At 41.6% G+C, this 21,322-nt stretch overlaps 1 long non-coding RNA gene across 5 annotated transcripts in view; it reads left to right on the top strand.

Annotated features, from left to right (window-relative positions):
• Positions 1 to 247: 247 nt before the first annotated feature.
• Positions 248 to 21,322, top strand: part of LOC118233220 — a 40,661-nt gene continuing 19,586 nt past the window's right edge. For 2 of the 5 annotated variants that reach the window (XR_004766488.1, XR_004766487.1), the window contains exon 1: positions 254 to 578. This is a non-coding gene — a long non-coding RNA (uncharacterized LOC118233220). Of the gene's footprint in view, positions 579 to 21,322 lie in introns of all 5 variants that reach the window. The other 3 variants (XR_004766489.1, XR_004766486.1, XR_004766485.1) reach the window with 3 other exon arrangements.

Genomic DNA, 21,322 nt, shown 5'->3' with positions numbered 1-21,322 from the left:
CATGGTAAAGCAAAACATTCCGCCATTTGTACACACCTTCCCTCGAGACAGTTACGGATATCGAAGACTTCTTATAATTTTAAAAACAGTCTTAAAGCTTCCACTGAAATTTATATTAATAAAAACTAATATAATTGAACAATGGTTTAAATGTAAACTATTAATATTACTTAAGTGGTTCGGGATAGACTTGAAATTGTATCAATACTTAATTTGTAAATGTTCAAATTTATGAAGTGTGTTGTTCTTGATAGTAATTTTTGTGTACTGCGTTTCCTTTAGCACTTCGATCTAATCAACCTGGCGCAACCACACACAATAGGATAAAGCAGCTGCAGCCAATAATCACGTCTAATTAGACATTTTCACGGGCACGAGAACATTTTTGCACTTCGTTCCTCTGGACGACTTAGGTTGTACAGAAAAAAGGAAGTGTAGGCTAAGTATACCTAGTGGCGTTTTATCTAGACACGTAACTGAACTGGCACAAACAAGAATTTCCCCAGCGGACTTCAAATGCCCTTTCGATCTGCGACTGCTCCTCGCGCTGGAAGGGAAAACCAGCCACGAGACACACTGTAAGTGCCGCCACCGACCGTAGCTCATAAATAACAAGCGCAGCGGGGGAAGACAAAACCCACATTACTTTAAAGAAGCGTCCTGTTACATTCCTGCGCCGCACCTACAGGTTATTCTTTATTCATCGGCCACTGGTTTACTGACATTGACACTTATTTGGTCCTCATGATGCGAGACAACAGCAAGACTCGAATTGCAAATTTCACACCTAGAATCAACGACCTTTTAGTTTTGTTAGCTTTCTTGTGCATGAACTAATGATGCAGAGACACACAACTGGCCAGGAATTGTACTATTACTTTTACTCCCCTAAAACGGTTGACTATGCATAAAAAAGGGCTGTAATTCCTACACTGATCACCCGGTATGGATGTAAATACCCTCAAATTAAAACTGACAGTTGGACATTAACCTCATATTCATTGTTTTAATTCAAAACCAATGTGCTGGAGTACGCAAACCACTACAACAAAACAGCGAAAATGGTGTCAATGTCCCAATACTTCTGCATTCTTATGTATGTATGTATGTACACACAAACCAGTCAATGGTGCACGTTTTGTTTTAACTGACATACTTGTGACAGTGAACTTTCAGCAGTTATTTAAGTCTACTTTGGACATGTACTGTATGTTTGAAAGGCTTGAGAGAGTAACCTCTGAAAAAGAAAACAAGGGAAAGTCTCTGCTCATGTGTGCTGCGTATATTCAAAAAAAGCATGGATAAGTACATCTCTCTGCTAAATATTTGGCTTCAGGCAAATCTTTAAGTATAGGCTAGATACAGCATTTATAGCATTGGTCGCAAATTTAGTTTGTAGTCTTACTTCAAGACCAATGCATGGATTTGGTTTGCTTCTGATTCATTAAGTTGCTGCGGCAGGTGTTATAGTTGGTGTCACCCAGATCTGGTGGGGTCTGCACTAAAGGAGATGAATTACAAACTGGCCTTTAAATATTTAAAAGCCACCATGTGAAAACTAAAACTAGAACAAATATTTATGGCCCTGTGAATTTATGAACAGGGCAAAGTAACGCACCATTTCCCTTGTCTCCATGGTGCTGGGAAGGGAGATTTACAAAACACCATAGACGTCTTTCCATTTGATACTTTGAATAAGTGAGGGAACACCCCAAGATGTAACACAGAATTAAGGTTAGTAAAGTAGGATGGAGATACAGTAGCAGTATGAATCAAAGCATGTAATGAAAGACAGGCTGCCCCTTTTTAGTTCTCTTGTCAGATATGCCTGTTCAGAGCTCTAATCACCTTCATATCTGGCCCTATCACTGTGCCTTGGGGAGGCTCCAGGACCACAACCAGATGCTGTGAAACTGGACTGTGCCTACCCTCCTTCAAACTTTATACCTCCAACCCATATGCTGGTATTATTCCTTCATGATTTATTAATGTATTTTTAAAATAATTTTTTTGTGATAACCTTTGTCACTGTTTTCCCTTACTTCCCCGAGTAGGGTAGTGGGAGCATTCTGTGACATCACACTTGTGTATTCCTGAGAGTAACACTGATGTTCTCAAATTTTGTAAGCGTCTCTGGATAAGGGCATCTGCTAGGTGCTTTTAATGTAATGCAATTAGTAGCATGTGACCATAGTTTTATGCCCATGTCATCACTGCAATTCGGATAGTTGAAGACAGGCACGGACATCCCCCAAAACGTTTTTCCCTGGAATCCACTGTTGGAATTAAGCAGTCACTGAACTGCATGGCCGCACTTCTTAAACAGTTGGTACAAGCAGACCACAGACTCCTGATCAAATTGTTTAATTAACTAATAATATAACATTATTAACAACAATCTTAAAATTGTCCATAAAGCTTGGCATAGTGTGATATTTCATTAACATTTCCATAATAAAACAACAGATTTATTTGAAAAGTTGTTAAATAATCAAGCAGATCCAAATAAGGTAACATCTCTAAACTCCTCAACACTAAAACTCTGGAGAGCAATGCTGAGGTTAATTATGACTTATTAATATGGCTTATTAAAACATTTATAAGTATCTAATTGTGTATTAGGTGTATCATGTGGTTCAGAAGGTCTGTTCATTCAAATATAGGGACTTTCACCTATATAAAAACACATTATAATATTATGTATTATAAAATGCACATCATTATTATGATTTTTAATCCACTTCTGGCAGAGGTGGAAAGTCCAGGGGTCAGAAAATAAAAGTCCTGCCGTGTGTTTCTTCCACCCACAAACTCAAGCGGCTGATTTCACTAGGTCAGCCTCCTGGCTGAATAATTGTGCTAATTATCAAATCCAGATGATTGGAACAAAATATTGGAGAGGACTTTTCCTTTTTGAACTGGGATTTTCTGTTACTGATTTTTGCCATACATTTTCAGCAACTTTCTGAAACTTTAAGCGTAGTAAATGATCAAATTGTACTACTAAAAATGATAGCTTTTCTTATAGTTTGCCTCCATAGTCCGATGGCGGTGACTTAAAGCTATGACTGTAACATGCGCCTAGGTAATTGCCAGAATGGTAGTGAGCAAGAGACATGAGACGCTACGCACAAACCTTAAAGTAGGTGGCAAAAACTCTCTGCTGATAAAGCAACATGCCGCCAGTTTATCTTGAGCAGGAGTTCTGTAATCTCACAGATTTTGCCTGTCTTGCACAAAAATTGATTGTCAGGCTCCTTGAGTATGTGGCCATCCAGATAATCTGTCCTGAACACAGACAGACAGTCCAGTACAAGTCCAGGGTTGTCTTCCCCTGATCCAGGATCATTCATATGATGATGTCACTCGTTAAAGCCTGTGTAATACGGATGACAGAGATTAACCCATGTTTCATGTTTTCGTGTTCATATTCATGGGAATGTTGGGGGGGGGGGGGGGTAGGGTGACCTGCAGTAGTGAGTCTGTGTTAAGAACTTGGCGCGGGGCCAAGGTAAACACAGGGGTGATGTGTGCCAGGGGATGAGAGGGTAGAAGTCCTCTTACACACGGGCCCTGAGGCTGTTTTGCATCTAGGCGGGGCTGGTGCTCCCATGGTGCATTTGAGGCGGGACCCTCTTTTCACCGCCACAGGAAAAGATGAGATCTCTGACTCTGCCTTTTGGGATTCCCAGGGCGATTAGGAATGTTTTTTCCCCCTACAAGTATTTTAGACAAGTATTTTTTTGGGTTTTCATTGGGTCCCTGTTTTTTATATGTATTGTTTGGGATATTTTGAAAAACTTTAAGCAACTTTCAAAAGCAGTAAATGAACATCGGCATCCAAAAGTGACTATTAATAGCCTTCTGGAGATTTTCTGGCCAATGACACGTTACTTATTAGCCCAGTGGAAATTACATTAAAGCATACTATGCAGGACTTTTAACTTGAAAATATTATAAAATAACCATGCTAATGCATATTTATGATGCACTAGCAATCTCTGTCTTCACACACTTTTACCAAATTCATGCACCTTTACCTGTATTTGTTATTTGAAAATATGTTTGGGATGTTTCTAGTCATGGCGCTCTTTTCTGTGTGGGGAGGAGTGGGTATGGCCTACAGATTTAAACTGTGTGTTTTTTGCTATAGCTAGCTAGCTGCTGTAATGGCCCAGATACAGCGAAGCAAAAAGACGAGCTGACAGGCTTTGTTCAAGAATTAATGTTACCATAACCTTTGAATTGCTTTTCCTCGGTGGTGTCAGCTGAAGTTCACTAAGAGGATGAAAATCGAGGTGGAGTTGGCTTGTTTTCCGTTGGACCTGTAAGTAGCGTAACCACTAGGTAAACAGCTAGGATTGCCAGATATCCCATTTATGATTGGGATGTCCACCTTTAAGATTATTTGTACTGGTCCAGTTTGTGGTCCCGACTGGGAAATGTAGCCTAATGTTCAGTCCGACAAATTGATGGTAGAAATATACCAGTAGTTTTGAATGAATTCACGTGTCTGTGACTTGGACAGGTATTCAGGGGTGAGTGGGCGGGGATAAAGGTAGAGGAGGAGACTTCTTTAATTGTAAATGCATGCTAAAAATTCTGCATAGCATGCCTTTAATAATCCTATTAATGCAACCAAGGTGTCAGTGACTTCATGATTCCTTTATAATAGGAATGTATTTAGTTTTATTGCTAGCATATGGTTATATCATCTATATACACTATGCGGCTGGTATGTTCTCCAGGAAATCATTTGGAAAATTTGCTTTTCAGCCTTTTTTTGTTTGTTTAGATGATGCCACCGTGGAAATCATTTAAAGCAGCTGACAAAAAATATTAAGGAATAGTCTGGAAACAAGCTCACACTAATTTTTTACCATTAGAAATTAAGGATGCTATTGCAGTAGCAGTGTTGCTTTACAGATGATGTAAACTAACATTACATGATAACTTTCCAACTTGATAAGATGAGTTTTGTTCCAGTTTCTGTATTGTACATCAGGTAGATGTCACCAGGCCACACATTTTCTAAAATAAACCATAAATCTTGGACACTTGCATCCTACAACAGAAAATTACCAACACAAAACATAAACCAAAAACAATACACCGTAGCTATGAATTGTAACACACAAGGAAGCAAATGGAGATTTAAAAAGAATGTTTAAAACCAAAAGGAGTCTCTCAAAAGCCATCTTCAACTGAGGTGTCTTCAGGCTTTATCCACTTGGCTATTAGCTGGCAATCAAGCTCTAATCAGCTCTACCTACAGGATTAAGTCAGGTATGCAGACTCCACAAAGCAAGGGAAACATCTCCTTGTCCAATGCATGGCTTTGACCCTGGCACTCTGTAAGGCTCTCATCATCTTTCTGAGAGATTATGTTCCAATTTCTGCTCATGTGTCCTCCTACCATGACTTTTAGTTGTTGTGACGCTATGGTAATGGCCCCCAAACAAGTTTGGTGCATGAAATCAAGCATTCACTATGAGCCTGGCGAATACTTTTTGACTTACCAGAAATTGAATTTCAGCTCAGAGCTACTCATGGCTACCAATAGATTTTAAGCACCCTCAGCAAGCTGTTACAATAATTACATAAGTTTGCTAAACTGCAATGGTCATTATTGGGGCTAGATTGGGGCTATAATCATACTGTGCACTGAAGGCTTGAGTGACCTGACTATTCTCAATAAGCTGTTGTAAATCAGTACCCAAAATGACCCTCCTATTACTCTCATACTGCTTTTGTGTATTGACAAGTGCTATCTAGTGTGTTTTCCTTGATAGCGAATTTTGCTCAGATTCATTCATTAAATACTGGACTGTGATTTGTAAATAATAGTAAGATTGAGATAACGATGAGTTATCTTATCAAGAAAGATAGCAGGAATACAATGTTTGTCTTGTGACCGGAAGATGCCCCTGTTCAGCTCTGGAAAGAGCAGGATCACTGCTAATATATACCATTCTCATTGCATTGGTGTGATGCCCTAGTGGGCATCTTGAGTTATTACACCATCACCGCAATGCCTGGAGAACGTTGTGGCCTTATGCATTCCTGCATGACTACTAATACATTCAGAGATATTGTTCGATATTAAACAATGCAATGCCAATGAAGATTTAAACAGGCATCCATGGCTACAGGGATACAGTCAATGAATTGATCAGTTGGTCAACTGATCAGGTGTTCTCAGTAAGACTATTTTGGCAGATCCAACAGCTTTTTAGACTAAATTAGAATACTAGAATACAGTAACAAAAAACCTTAATGGCTGTAGTTTTAGAAAAGTACTGTAATGGCACAGGTTGTACATTGCCCCTTTTCCCCATTCCCTTTATTCTGTATCTCCTTTCCTCTTTCCAGTGCAATATTTTATGTATTTGATAATATGCCTAATGAAAGAATGGCAGGACTCATGGGACTTCCGTTTTTCAGACAAAACAATAATTCATTTTGTCACTTGCTGGTCGTGCCACAGCCTATTTGGTTTTGCCTTCCATGAAACATTAACTGCAGTTCTCACTGTCTGGAGTAAAAGAACATTCCACAGCACACGGAGTGTAAATATTAGGATATGTTGGAATTTGAATCTCGTCATATAGGGGTGAACCTGAATAATTTCTTCCACCTTTCTACCCTCCAAACAAAAGATGACATGTAGTAGAATGTGATCTGCTATATAGATAGTTTTTCTTTGTATTCTAAGAGGAGTACAGCCACACTGACCCACTAGAGGAATTTCTTCCCTGTCCATAAAATGCACCCACAGGTATCTGCTGATTAATACATAAGACATACATCATATTTTATGAAGAAAAAATGTAACGAGGAAAACCATGCACCTTTACAAACCTTTCCTCTTTGAATTTGCATGTGCAAATATTTACATTTGCTTCACCTGTCAGATATTCATGCACCTTTCAAATGACTCCTCACAGTATTTCTGCATTGGTAGCAGTGGCTGTGTCTCAATTGTGTGCTGGAGAGAGCTCAAAGTGATTTTACTACTACATTATAGGAAGTCCCTATTTGTGTTATATTATTATAATTTGGGCCATTTATTTTGCATCTGTGTTAAGTGTCCATGCTCCATTGATGAAGGCTTACCTCAATTAATTGCATTTAATTAATTTGTGAAAGTATCTTGGAGTACACTTGCTATGGCAGAAGTGACTAACAGCAAAGTGCAATACATTATAAATTATTTATCTTGTTTCTGCATTGACTGTAGATCTTTCTCTTAATTTTAAAGGACTCTAATGACTTCATCGGCACCCCTATGGAATAGTCTACCTTAAAAAAAGCCTTGTGCAAGTCTTAAATGACTTAAATGCTTATAAAGGAGCGGTTTGCTTCTGTGATTAAAAAAAAAAAAAAACTGCAGGAATGTGTAAAAGGTGAAAGGTAAACTGAGCTAAAGGAAGTGCAGGAGAATACCCAGCATTCCTGCACACAGGAAGAGGAAGTGGGAGCATTAGTCATGCCTGCCACTTATTCTGTATTCCAAACTGCTCCTTTGCCCCCGTGTGCCCTGTGAATGGGGGGAAGTGATGCGGCATCATGAGGGCTGGACAAACTCTAAGAGAGAGAGTGAGAAACTCTCTTTGATGTGTCTCTTCACGCTATACACAATTTAAAGAATGTGATATTTTTGCCTCTTCCTTTGGATCCATAATTGCTGTCATAAATCCATAAAAATGAATTATTTGTATTATTATATTATAGACTCTAACAAAATGTATGTACCTAACGAAAGCCACCACAATTAAGTTGCCAACAAGCAAGATAGGCCTATAGTTTTATTCATCTTGTTGCTCATTCATTTGTATATATTCTCTTTTAGATCTGTTAACCAGAATTTTGACTTATGCACTAAGAATGGGAAAAGGTTGGTAGGCTGAGGATGGACATGGATATATAAAAAATTAATGTTGCTTAATGTTCATTTGGAGGGGCTGGCATAAAATGGATTTCTCACTCAAAGGTTTTTTTTTTTTTCTCCTTCCCTCAAAAAGAGAAGACACCCGTCCCATAAACCGCTTCGATCCAGCACATAGAAAAGATCAAAAGATTTTGTGAAACCCTGAAATAATAAAACAATGTGACATTGTGAAGGTTGCTTTGTAAATGTTTTGCAGTGACTACCATATTACAATCCTGGTTTGGTTTTTGTGTCATAACAGACGAGTGGTGTTAGTACAGGCAAATACAACAGGCATGTACCAAACAAAAGATAAAGATCAACACCTGGCAGGGTCAAGATAGGCAACACTCAAGCTGCTCTTAACCTGGGTTCTTTCTTTGATTCAGGTACAGTAGTAAAATCAGTTCAGCATACTGCCACCACTCCAGCACTTGGTCAGGACCTTGTGACATTGAAAGAGAAAGCAACGTTTCCCTGATCTCATTAGACTGTGCGCTTGTTTGTTAAGTGCAGGGCAAGGACCAGTAATGTGAACAGACTGTTTTTGTTCCACAGAAGTTGTGCTAAAGTACACTTTGCTGACGTGCCAGGTATAGTGTCACCCTGCTTAATTTTTTTTTTGTTTTTTTTTTTGCATGTGCTACAATAGCACCAGCCTCTCTTCATGAGATAATGACTCCACTGCTTTTCATTTATGAGTCAGACGATAGCAATTTGGCTGCTAGAGTCAACCACACTTTCATATCATGAACTGTTGAAGCCTGTACTACAGTAGCAACTTTCAGTGAAAGTCCTTTTGCGTAGAAATGTATATAGAAATGTCCATACCTCAAATTCTATTATTATTTTTATCCATTATTTATTTTGCAGGGAAAACAGATTTATGGTCTAGAGTTACTTAGAATGCACTAGTAGGAAACATTTCAGTAAAAAATACATTTCACATGCGGTTCATGATATTTTAGGAGATAAATAATACTTTCATAGTCAACAAGTTTATAATCATGAACATATTAACATATGTGATTAAACATTAAAACCTGTGCAAATTATTAAGTGTAACGTACAGCATTATAATGTTTTTGAAGACCTGACCTGAGTAATTTAATCTTTTTCACGGTGTCAAGTGAAAATCGAGATCTGGGAAGGAATGCAATGTAACATCTATACTTTTGCTAAATATGATCTAACTGCATAAAATGCAGGACAATTAGGACCCACAAGGCATGTTTTGGCTTGACAACTTGATTCATTCAAGCTACATGTTCACGCAGCAACAGATTTCAAAATGTTAAATTCAAAATGTTAAATATACATTTCTTTTTAATTGACCAGTTCTTTTGTAATGAAAACAAAATTTTTCTGTTCTGTTCGTTGTGTGTGCAGTGCGTGTTTTATTTTGAAAATGTGTTTTGATATTCCTGTTAATTTATGGAATGTTCAGTTCCATATACTTTATAATACAGTAGTGTTTTAAAACCCTTTATTTAGTTAAGAGAAGGAAGGCATCTGTGTGCTATCCAAAGCACCCAGCATCTGATATAATCTTTAAATACTTGCATTCAACACTATAAGAAATATGACACCAAAATGAAAATATGGTTGTATAAAATGTTAATATTTCATAAACTTTGGCTACTTAATTAACAAAATGCAGACAGATTCTGACCAGACACGTCCCATATTTTTCCAACAACCCTTTTTCCAAAGAAATATGTCAGACAGGTCAAAAACATGGAATTTTTACTCTGAAGCATTAGCTACTTTAAAGGCCTCTGAAGTTGTTCTTTTTTTTTTCATCTTCTTTTAACCGAATCTTTGCTCTTGAATCATTGTTCACGTTTAAGGGTTTAAGTGAAGAGATGTGTTTCCACACACCAGCCCAGATTTAATCCAAAATTTTAAATGGGTTCACAGGAAGGTCACAGCTATCTCTCTGCTCCTTTTCCTTCGACAATCAGCTTGTGTCCAAGAAGATTTGAATGCTGTGCTTTTGTGTATGGGAAACTGCACATGGAGCCAAATGCAATACTTCAAGCCCTATTCCCATCAGAGCCTCAGACTTTTAAAATGGCACCATCGCCAAACTCCTCTGAACTCTCTCGTTCCTCAATTAGTTCTAAGTCAACAAACAATACTCTAATAATTTTATAAATTTTATGTTCTGCAAATTGTTGTAAACCAGGGAATTAAAACAATGTAATGCCTTGATAATCAAATGCATACCGCAGGAGCAATAGCATTAAATGGCAATTGTATCAGCACACACATAGCATCTAATAATTTTACTTTGGTGCAATATACTAATATGTTGCATACTTTAATAATTATCCATACAAACAACATTATTTATATCATAGCCACATTCAGCCAAACCGTACTCCATAAAAGTAACATTATCTTTGTATCTCTTGTCATTGTACTGCCTCACTCACAGTGCCAAACAGTGATCTTAGAATACCATCATATGATATATTTCTGAGAAGCCAAGCATAAGATAATATTTTTTTGCATTGTAGGATTCTGAGTGATTCTGCCATCCAGATGGATACATGTACTGTAGCTCATCCCACCACTGGAGGGCCCGTATATAAAAATGGCATGTTTTGTATGTATGGCCATGGATGGGACAAATGGTTAGATTTGTGAGGTGAGCATGCTGCAAATATGCTGCATTTATTTTATAACTGTCATTTTATGAATACATTGCAGATTCTGGACTCTGGACTCTAACTCCCATCCTTCCCTTAATTAAACTCTTGGTTCTGTGCATGATACTGTGGACCTGGAGCGCATTCAATTGTCAGATTGCCAGAAAACCTCTTTCCAAATCTTTGATGGGAGGTGTAGCTAGTGTCCAAGGGAATTTATTACAATGTCTGTAATCTCCAACACTTCTGTATGAAGCTTAACAATATTTGTTACTTGCCTACAGTGTTATGTATGGCTTTCCATTTCTTTTACTGGATCTTACAGCATTTTCTTTTCTTTCTTTCTACCTCATGGAAGCATAGTTGCTACTCTTTAATCTCTTTTATCCAGTGTCCTAGCCCATTTTATGATTCTCACATCTGCAACTTCCTTCATAAATTCTGGAGATTGCAGAGTAGCATGCACTGTACGTCCTTCAGGCAGCCAGCTGCTTTTTCCCCTCTGCAGTCCAACTGTGCACCAGCGTAGCTGTTGCACTGAGACTGCTCTGCTTATGTAGCTGGTACAGGCAGTTCGCGTAGCTCCCATTTCAGGCCACTCATGCATGATAAGGTGGAGGATGTCCTGCATACTGAATGTCTCCCTCTCTGGGTTGGGAATTATGAGGTAGGGGGACTGGTGCTTCAGGTAGGCTTGGTACATGGGAGTTCAGGGACCTCATTCACAGCTCGTTCAACTGAAATGTGCCTGGATTCTTAAGCCCCAGAGTGTGTGACTCTATCCCCCAACCCAACCCCCTGTAGCTCCTCACTTAACTGGCAGCACAAACGCACAAGCGTCGCACAAACAGGAAACAAGGGGGGAAGAGAGGAGTCCGTTATCCCCAGAGATTTCCTTACACTATGAGAGAGAGAGCAAGAGAGAGAGCTACTGGATTTTCCATGCTGCCAGCTGTGTGTGTGTGTGTGTGTGTGTGTGTGTGTGTGTGTGTGTGTGAGATCGCAGAGCGTGTTTTCAAGCAGCGGTGAGAGGTGATTCTTGGGGGGCGGGGGAGCATCAGTCACTGGCTGGTATCAGTGCTTTGGCTCCAGGACGGCGCTGGGGGCTTGGGCCAGCGTTGGAGCCCGTCCCACCAGGGTCACGTACAGGCCGACCGGTCTGGCGGGGCCCTGGTCGCCCTCTGTCTTCGGCACGCAGCACAGGGCACCGCCGGGGCCTACCCCGGGCCTTGCGATCTGTGTAAACATCATTAGCCCCGTAGCATGCCTCAGGCACTATTCATTTTCATTAGAGCAACAAACGGCCCCCGCACCACGCGGCGGCATTAGCGCACAGGATGAGGGCCCTGAGAGCGGCGCAGGGACCAGCCTGTCCCGTCCCTTTGATGTCCCGCTGCCGATAACGACGCAAGCGGCGAGCATAAAGCTGGGCCTGACGTAATGTGAGAAAGCAGAGAGGGGGAAGACAGGGAAAGTGGAATGGAACAGAGGAGTTTTATGATTTTAATGTGCCGCACGTGGGATTTTTATAAGGGAGGAGAGTCAGCCACCCTACGGACTGCGCCAAGCGGTCTCCCTTTTTCATTTTTAACAATCGGAGATTAAAGTCAGAGCACTGCGGGAATAGTCTTACCATCGGAATGTAACGATGCCTGATGAAATGTTTTCAAATTACGGTGATTCTGAGCAGGTTTGCTCCTCGGTTTGCGAAGGAAAAATGGTCTGAAAGACGTGTAAAAATTGGGGTTGCCATAAGGATTTTCCCAGAGACCCAGTGGGGTTTGAGTTCCTAGGCCCAGCCAGGCAGCGGAGGATGTAAACCAATCCACCAATGTCGTTTTAGATCTTGCTGTTTTAACGCATTACATAAGTGCAAGACTTTTCAGTCTTCAACAGAGGGTTTACCGTTTATCCTTGTGTGTTTTCACTGCACGTAAAGCGCTTCACTTCAGCTCTGTGTGACTACGTACATTGCATAGAGTACACTTAAAAATAGTCACAGACACCCAGTTCCTTTACAGCTCGCAACAAAAACATAGCCCTCTCCTTGATCCCGGCACTGGCTGACCGCTAGGGCCTTTTCGGCCAGGCAGCCAATTAATTACAGACGTGCCTTTAAAACTTCCTGTTTTCCCCCCCTTAATTAGCTAATCTGCATCATGCTTAAACAAGAGGAAATACCCAGGAATAGTTCCCAATTTCAGCACGTTCAATTATTTTGTACTGAGAGCAGATTGCATCGGGTCGCGCTAATGTAAAGATCAACAATGTTTGATCGAGGGGAAATTATGTCTGTCATTTCTTCCTGTTTCAGTGGCATTATTGTGGGAATGGCGAGGGAGAAAGGCGCACATAGAAGCCCGGCTGATGGCCTCGCTACGAACGTACGTGCCCGAAGTCAGGGCCATCCGACATCAATCTCTGACTCGGGCTGTTTATTATTGCATTCAGGCGCTTACTTATTGAAAGAAGAAAGAAGAAAAAACCCTGTGATTTATGTGCCCGTTCTCTATTCTTCCTGTCTTTATTTTCATACCCCCAAACACTTGTAGTTTCACTCTCTGTTTTGGGTTGATTAGCAGTTTATTCACACTGCATTGTGTCTGTGGCTATCTGTATTGACGTTACTGTAGCCCTTAATTTGGGATAGCCCATAATTGTGATAGATAGATAGATGGATGGATGGATGGATGGATGGATAGATAGATAGATAGGTATGTAAAAAAATGAAAGACTGAATAGCAGTTACAGTGTCCGCTAATACTTCCAGAGACCACAGCTCACACTGTTCACATGTACACAAACTCACACACAAGCATTGCAGGCGTCATCCCATTGCGCCCTGCATCGTTGCATCAATAATTGTTGCACAAGCACAATGAGTGTTCAGAACATTCAGATCCACCAGCGTTATATTCAGCACTGCAGCACCCAGCTTCCCAGGTTCAGTGTCCTTTACGGTTGAATAACACTTCCTTGGTAGCTTTACTGTCAAACTTCAGCACCTTATACTTCTTTGTCCTGACGATAGCACCTTGTAGAACTGTCTGCTGGGTTCCTGCATTGTTCTTGCTTTGGTGCATGTCTGTCACACAGTCCCGTAGGGCTGTGCACAGAACGGTTCTCCATTCTGCCCAACCGGCCGCTGACAGTGCAGTATGTTTTGGCTGATAAGGCTATACTTACTCTGCGTTTTCTCTCACCTCCCTTCTCAGATACTGTTCATTTTCATGAAATCAGATATTTTATTTGTGTCATTTTCAAACACCACAACAATATTTCAAAATTACAACACCAATCGAACACAAAATACAAAGTTAAGTTGAATATCATGCTCCATTTCTGAAATATAGAAATAAAATAAAATCATATGGTATAAATCATAGTCATGAGTGTTTAAACATGGCTTGCAGAATCTATAGAGGGTGGTCAATGACAGTGTGATAATACAGATATGGTGGAATAAGATGTCATTTTTAGCCACTCCAATTAGGAAAATGCTATTTTAAACAGGATAATTAATCAGTTCGTAAAACGCACTTTGGATTGTTGGATTGTCAGTGTATTTAAGTAATGCTCTTTTCCACCATGAACTTGAGCTCACCTCCAGCTTTACCCGCAGGCCTTACAGACGCAAACAGGAAAGAGGGACGAGGAGACGCTTTCATCGCACACCAACAAAGGTCATTTTTCAGCCAACTTTTAATATCATGGGAACAATTTTTCCATTTAACCTCTACTATATTTTAGAGAGCAAGGCAAATTCAAGGAAAGAATTTGTTCCTTTAATGCTTTAATGATTTTTAAAAACTAAGCTCTGCTCAAATAGTGTGCAGTAAACCATTCCCTTTCTGAGTGTGACTGCAATGTAAATATCTATCTTTGGTGAGTGCATCACTCTTTGGAAACCCATGGCTTTCACCACACTGTCCACTCTGTCCACAGTGAAAACCAGGAATGCTTTGATGTTGTTAGTTTTTTATAAAGCACTCTCTTAATAGCCTTGGAAACTGGGTGCGTAACATCATTTCTAGACAGGGAAATTTGAGCACACAACAATAGACATCGCAGTAAGGAACCCTAGCAAAGGCCAATTTATTAAATGCTCATGACAAAACAAACCCATTACTTACTGTAAGTCCTCTCCCTTCCCACTTTGAAGCATGTCACAAGTGACATTTGTTTAATCCACCTAATCCAGCCATTGCATAAAGCAAGCCGTAGTACAGCATCATACAATTCAGTAGTGCAGTAAAAGGAGAAACAATGGGAATTGGTTCTTCATATCAAAATCGCTTGACTATTTTTAATTGAACAACCCATGCTGTTGCACTGAAGCTGTGATTTGGATAATTATGAGTCCAGAGGGCGTATTTTGGTGTATGTCGAGAGTGCCTGACAATTTCCCCCACTCTCTGAATGCTGTTTCCCTTGTGGGTAGCACTTCTTCTCATCTTCTTGTTTGGGGATGATTATACATGGTCTTGGCTCTATAGCCTCTCCCATAAATTCTAATTAGCAGCAGTGTAGAGGAGAATTTTTTGAGAGAGAAAGGAAAAATGCATTTGTAGGATTGAGGGGTTGGGGAGGAATCTTATGAGTGCGGGGGATGCTGGGAATCTGACATCATAACAGAAGAAGCTGCAGCAGTGACCGGAGGCTCCACAGCGCCAATAATCTGTCATGCCCCCCTCCTTTCCCACCCCCCCTCCTCAATAAACAGGTTCGTTATCATACCACTAACATTTATTTAACCCTTTTCTCTGGCTTTATATCGGGGAAAAGGAAGGTGGTCAGCTTGGGAGGGGGAAGTCAGTTCCTCAACCCCTCTGGCAGGAATATCACGTTTCCTGTACATTACACCCAATCTGTCAATCTGGAGCATGTCACCCCCCCCCCCCCCCCCCCAAGCACACACAGTCGTCCCACTTGGCCCTGGGCTCAAACTCCAAAGCTGGCCTGTCTCTCCCTCCCGTCTGACACCCTGACTGTCTCCCCTCCGCCTGCCGTCCTGCTCTGCCGATCTCTTCCAAACTCCTCCGTATCTGTTCACATTCCCTCAGGAACCCCCCCCCCCCCTTCTAGATTTCAGTTATAGCGGTCAGAGGCGTTTCACGATGGAGGTGAAGGGGGGGGGGGGGGGGGCTGATGTCACCCTGGCAAGGGATTTGCTGTGGACATCCGGCCCCCCTGCCCTCCTATCCCCCTTACACCCCCCTAAACCCCCCCCTTTGGAATTGTGCAGGGAGTTTTGTCCCACACATCCCGCGCCGGATGGCTTGTTTTTCTAATTTTATTATTTGAAGGAAGAAAACGCAGCCGATACCAAAATAAATAGCAGGGCCTGGGATGAGACTCTTTGTTTCAGAATGAGATATCTCCCAAATATGCTGTTTTTTTACTGAGGGAAAATGGAAAGCTTTCTGGGTCTGGAAAGTATAACTTGTCTTGTCTTCAGCTCTTTGCTCAGGCCCCAGAGTGGCTGATTTAATCTTCAAAGAGAATCGCAATTTTACTACCACTCCAATGATTAAAAATAGGTCCACCTTTGTGTTTTCCATTCAAACAGAATGTGTCCAGTGTCATCTCAAATCCAGCCATTCAAGAATTGTGATGAGAAGTGACGCTATTTAATTCTTTATGATATGATTGTTGAAAATGCGTTATGAGAACTTTTAAAAAATGAACTGTTATTGATTTAACCTTCTAGTTTTATTATTCAAGAAATTAAATAGTTTACATCATACCTTCCATCATACCTTTTTGTTATTTTGAATAATTTACTTGGCAAACTACTATTTTTGCGTAAATAGATGTATACAATATTCATGCATTGCTATAGGCTTTTCGGATTTTGATATATTTTATTGCAATACAATGCAGTATGTTCCATTTCCAGTCAGGTTAATTGTTGAAAATTATTGGTCTTGAACAATGATGAATATTTCTTATATATAATCATACAATGATCATTATGAACCTTAATGGAATAAAAGAGGACTACAAGGGATTATGGAGGTTGCAGGTTTCAGTATTGTGTAGGACTTTGCCATTCTGTGTTTGGTCATGGTACTTTACTTCATCTGCTCTAGTAAAATATTTGGCACCCTGAATGGATTACAATATTTTTCAATTGTGAGTAGTTAAACATCCAGTGTATATAAAGGCAACAATCGGTGCTAAGGGGCAGACACACTGGTACTTCAGCAGAAAGGCCAACACTTTCTTTTCTAAATGTTTTTGAGAGAGGCTTTAAATTGGCCGAATGTAACTGAAGAATTCCTCCCTACAAAAAAAAACAGTCCTGAAATGTACTTTTATTTGGTAACAGTCCAGCTCTCGAAAGAGAATGCTGTTGCCTGGTGCCATTACTGGACTACATCTCTCACACCATGAAGACATGTTCTTTCTGTTGTGTAAGAATTGGCTGATTTCAAGTGACCTTTTGACTTGTATTCAACAACCCCCACCTCAAAAACAAACTCCCTCCCTCTTAAGTTCAGTGTCTGGATCTCAACTGGATTTGCCACTAGGCAAAACAATGGAATGTCCATGAATATATATAAAAACTTTGTCTGACTGCCTTTGCACAATGGATTTCAATATGAGGTGAATGTTGGAGGTACGTTTCTGTTCAACAGATCTCATGCTAACCACCAGTACCATTTAGGTGCCCAATAGTTTACAACATGGCTGAATGTTTAATTTTTTTTGTGGATTTACCTCAGCCAGAGCAAATAGCTTTTTGTGCTGGATCACACTCCAATGATACTCAACATAGCTGAAGGCAGGCAGAGAGAAAGTAGCTTTAACTGTCTCTCTTGTGGATGAGGATGTTTTAGTTTGCATATGCTTTCCATAAACGTCCAATCCAGGAATGAATGGAAAGGTCTCAACATTTGAGTTGCATATCTCTAAAAAAATATATAGGTATATATATATATATATAAAGGTATATAAAATTATTTGATTAGCTGCTATTCAAAAAAAATCATGGTCCTTTCTTTTCCCCCCTGTTTGTACTGACTTGCCGTCTTTGCAGGCCTGTCTCATTGCCAAAACTCCCTGTGTCGGTTGTCACTATGCATATTGCAGATTCGCAGCTGATGCAGGTTTTGCGTGCAGACCACCTGAGCCTAATCAACTGACAACACCCAATCGAGGTGCTGTTGCAACAAGGCTATAACGGTCAGTAGACTGTAAGGATGAACTTCTTGCCACGGTTAGCACAGCCATGGCCAGACACCGGCTTATGATTCCAGGCTCAGGATGCCAGATGTAATACCCGGGAGTCTCGATAGCTGCTATTTTTTATTCCAGACTTTTATTCACACTGTAATGCAAACTAGCTGGATGTGCTGAAGGAGAACTGACCTGCGGCCGTGTATGACAGCAGGCTGCCTCCGTGCCTCACTCTCCAGTGAGTTTCTTTCCATTTCGCTTTGCTTTCACTCCTTAGCACCTGTCACTGCGCTCTTATCTTGATGTGGTCCCTGGGTGATGGCACGGCCTGCCGCCTGCCTGTTTTTAAGGTTTCCTCAAGCAGAACGTCCCCTGACCCCCCCATCCCAGCCCTCGCCTCCACACCAGCTATCTGCGGGGCCCCGCGCAGGCCCCTGGGACATCCATGCCTTGTTTATAATTAGGCCCGGCACCTCTGGACCACTTAGCGAGTGATTGATTCGCAAAATGGCCGTATGGGGACCGCTGATTGATAGACGGTAGGCAGGTGGGCGGGGATACAAGGACCTGGGGTTCTGCCTCTCTCTCTCTCTGTTTCTCTCTCTCCTGTGTCCACTCCTCTATTTGCTTTCCTCTCGAGAGGCCCTTGGGGGTGAGGGGGTGGGAAAAATGGAAAGTGGGGCCATCCTGGGGCCAAGGCCAGTAAGCCCTCCGATTATGACACGTCACAATGGTGGGGAAGCACTAATCCCCTAACCCACCCACCTAAGAATGGCTGCACTACTAAAGCAAGGGAAAAGGATGCCAACTCTTGCCTTGCAACCCCCGTCCTCCTCCCTTCTTTGTCTCCACACAACCCCACTCCACCCAACCCCACCTCCAAACATTTGCTGACAGCAATTGCCCAATTAATTAGACACAGTGTTTGGGCCTTGGAGTGTGAGGTGTAAATACACTCTGTGTGGTCTAAGAGGTTTATTCTGGGCATGAGCACAATGTGTGTGCGTGCGTGTATGTCTGTGCGTGTTTGTGTGTGTATGCGTGTGTGTGCGTGCGCATGCCTCTTTCTAGTGCCATGACTGCTTAAAAAGAAGGTAACAAAATAAGGACAATTCACTTGACAGTCTTAACAGTTCTGTAGTCACAGCCAGCATTCAGTCAGGCTGTTATTCAAATGAATGAAAGCCAAGAGGTCCATAAGTTACATTGTACCACATCTTTAAGGTGTCAGAGTGTTAAATAGAGACTGGGGGTGCAGCAGGAAGTATAGAATGGTAGCCACAAAACCAGCAAGCTGTCCATAGGCTCCTAAAAACTCAGAACATGTCTAGCTGTGTTGTGGTTTCAGGTGCTGCTAGCAGGGCAATGCTCTGGTAACAGATCTGGCACTATTGCCACTGCCAACCGGATGATATACGCATCTGATCCTGGGTTTCCTGAGTGTGCAAGCGGTGCTGCTGTTTGCCTTGCGGTTTTCCAGGAAAGCCTAAGGAGTGTCTGAATAGCTTCGGTGGCACCAAGGCGCCAGGGCCTCGCCCTGCGCCTACTCACGCCCCCCCTCAGGTCAGCGGAACCCCCCTCCCCCATCCCCAAACTCACGACCGCCTCTTTCACTTATTGTCCTCCCTTACCTGCCTAGACCGAACCGCCGATGGTTGACCCTTTCCCAACCTCTCAACTGTAGACAAACCCCAGCCTGGTGGCCTTTGATCAGGCGTTGACATGTATGTACAGTAGGGGTTTTACACACACCACACACAGTCACCAGAGGTGCTGGCTGCTTCACACAAAAGGCAATTCTCTTGTAGTGTCTCTTGCGCCAAGAGGGATTAAACATTAAATCATGGTGAGTGTGAAGTTGATACACCAGAGTAATGCTTCACCCATTCCAAGCAAAATTTTTCATGTCAACTTGGCCCATTGTTGTTTGGCATTTACTCATGTATTAGCTGTAGGAACAGGGCAGCTTATTCTTCTGCATAGCTGCCAAAAAATGTGAGAACGTGTTAGTCGAGGTTTAGCTACATTGTACAATCAGGGGGCACAAGGTTGAAATAAAATGGAGAATGTTATTCAGGGATACGATTGATTACATTTCTTTTTATGTACAATCAAAATGGTAGCAGCATAGGCTTCTCAACAAATGGCATGGAGGCATAACCCTTAGAAAAAAGAGAAGGTTACCTTATGCAAAACAAAGATTCTGCTTTTTATTGTGAAGCATTTTGCTTGACAGTATACCATGCTATGGGCATGTAACTAAAGACATATTGTTTTTTTGGTCCACAATCACAATGTCAACCATCCACACACAGGTTTCTCTTCCTGATTAGAAATGCCCCACCTCAACTAAAGGCCAACTGCTTCCTCTTCAGTCTGCAGGTAGGCCACTGCAGCTACTGCACTATGTGACCATGCAGCCGGAGGGACAAAGGTGGGCACATTTGCAGGTCTGCAATCTAGAAGTTGCTTATGACTGATGAGGTTACCCAGGCTGAAAGTCTTCTTCCCATGGATGACACTATTGCCATGCTGTCTGTAAAACTAAAGGTGCTGGCATGCTCCCAATTTAATCTGGGCCACTGATTTGATTCAATGACTGCACCATGCACACAAGCAGGTTTCCTTACCCAGATGCATCACTCAGAAGGCATATTTCCATCAGTGATCAAATGACAATTCCTCCAATAAAACCTTCATCATCCCCTTCAGTTGTTTGTTTCTTGTAGTGGAGTTTGATTATAATGAATTCCCGTGTGATGTGAACAACAATCCATAATTCATCCATTTTGCATCGTCACAAAAATTACCCTTGAAGCTAGTCAGTACCCTCTACAGTTCAGTAATTGTTTTTCTGTAGAAAACTCTAAATGTTCCCCTGAGAACCTTAACATTTGTAATAGGAGTTGGGAATATGCTTTGTTTTACCCATGATAAATCATTTCTTAAAAAGGCCTCATCTATTATTTTGGAGGAAATGGCCAAATGACTGCAGATATTCCCATCTGTGAATATGTTTTAAAAAGTTAACAACAAGCATGTAGCCTCCTTGTTCATCCGTTTTCAGCCGCATCACTTCCTGGGCATGCGCCAGTGTTCTCTTGAGGCTGGGGTAGGCTGGTGCAGGGCAGTGGCAGGCAGGGCTGGGCTGTATCCCCCCCCACCTCCAGGCCCAGTGCCTGCCCCTCCTTCGACACTCAGAAAGGCTCTTCTGCAGAGCCGTGACATCAGCGCTCTGGGAAAGCAGCTCGCATTCCGCCGGCGACGGCTGCTGCCATTCCGTTCCTGTGAACCATCAACCCAAAAGGGGCCCACGCTGCACCACCTCATCGGGCGGAGGGGATTTAGGCCCAGGCCTGCACTCTGATCTGAACTCGCATATCTGCTGCTCTTTAGGATCTGCTTAGTCAAAGTGCACATTGCTGTGTATACCTTACTGAGGGGTGGGGGAGTGGGGGATCATCACTCGTTTAAAAAAAAAAAAAAACCCATAAAGGAAACCACCACTGATATTTATCAAATTTATTGCCCCCTGTTTATTCTCTTAAAAACATTT

Source organism: Anguilla anguilla, chromosome 8, assembly GCF_013347855.1.
Source record: "Anguilla anguilla isolate fAngAng1 chromosome 8, fAngAng1.pri, whole genome shotgun sequence".
NCBI classification, from domain to species: domain Eukaryota; kingdom Metazoa; phylum Chordata; class Actinopteri; order Anguilliformes; family Anguillidae; genus Anguilla; species Anguilla anguilla.
Note: the sequence above shows the minus strand (reverse complement) of the source record. Positions and strands in the feature narration are given on the sequence as shown.